This window comes from Durio zibethinus, unplaced genomic scaffold (assembly GCF_047325235.1).
Source record: "Durio zibethinus cultivar Kanyao isolate XHJ-2024 unplaced genomic scaffold, ASM4732523v1 HiC_scaffold_404, whole genome shotgun sequence".
NCBI lineage: Eukaryota > Viridiplantae > Streptophyta > Magnoliopsida > Malvales > Malvaceae > Durio > Durio zibethinus.
Window position 1 is genome coordinate 445,001 of NW_028323027.1, and position 1,375 is coordinate 446,375.

Genomic DNA, 1,375 nt, shown 5'->3' on the forward strand with positions numbered 1-1,375 from the left:
GGAAGGCATGCACGCCCTGTATTTCGTTCGAGGGACGTTGGCCGGGGTGCACGCAATGGGAGGCCCATCGCGCACACCTACTCCCCCCGTGGGGGGGGGAGAGGGGGTGCCGGACCACCACCCCCTAAAGAGCATTAGAGATTTTACAGATATGCTACCAGTAGACGTTAAAATGTCTGAAACGGGGACACTTTTTCCAAACAAGCAAATCCCACACCGAGGGTGCGCAGGTGCCGATGGTGGTCGAGGCATGTGCCCGTAACAAGGGCCAACGTGAGCCGATGGTGGTCGAGGCAACCGCCCGCACCAGCTCGAGGCATGTGCCCACACCAAGGCCCGGCATGTATCGATGGTGTTCGACGTAGGGGCTATCTTCTGCTGATGGTGGTCGAGGCAAGAGCCCGCACCAAGGGCCAGCGTGTGCCCATGGTGCTCGAGGCAACCGTCCGCACCAGGGCCCAGCGTGTGCCGATGGTGGTCGAGGCAACCGCCCGCACCAGGGCCCAGTGTCACGGTCCGCGCGTTCCTCCTACTGAAACCACGCAACCCATGCGGCACCAAGACTACTCTTAGTCAAGGTCAGCCTTCACCAAGCCTATTTTTCTCTTGGACAGATCCACTTCGATCCTTCGAGCCACATGCCCACGAGCCTTACCTGGCTTTGACCCCGTAGGGTCGTTCAGTTCAAACTCTATAGGGAGGAACCCAACTCCCATTGGGCATCAGCCCCCGAGCACCCAGTTTCTGCCCGCACGCATGATTGACACCCCACATCATGCTAGTCCCATAAGGGGACTAGGGCGGACTGCCTCAGTGGCAGCCCACCAACCCGACTGGCCACAGGGGTCTAGCAGCATGCCTGTCTGCTAGCCCGCACACCCCTTTGGCCCGATGGTATCCCTCTTACGTAAACACCATCACATGATCCTTTCGGCTCGAGGAGGGGAAACCGAGGGGCATAACGGATTCTACCGTCAAACCCCCTGTCTCAATGCAAAGGCGCGATACGAGGCCCGCCGGCCCCAACCGTCCCCGGGTTTACCTTACCCGAGAAAACATCATGCCACGCTCGTGACCCTACGATGCCCGCCCACCTAGACACCACGAGTGCCTAGGAGTAGCTCACTTCAGACTAGCCAGGCCCCCGCCTGCCCGCTAGCCAAGGGGGTGGTGGAGAGCTGACACCAAACATCCCCCTATAAAGAGCGTTAGAGATTTTCCCACTATGCTACCAGTGACCGTAAGAATGTCTGAAACGGGGACACTTTTCTGCCCAGCCATCCTAGGGCCTTTCTCTGGCTAACTCAGGGCCCCGTAATCTTCCTCTTGGTCACCCTTGCTCCTTGATTCTGCTCATTACTCCACCAACCCACTC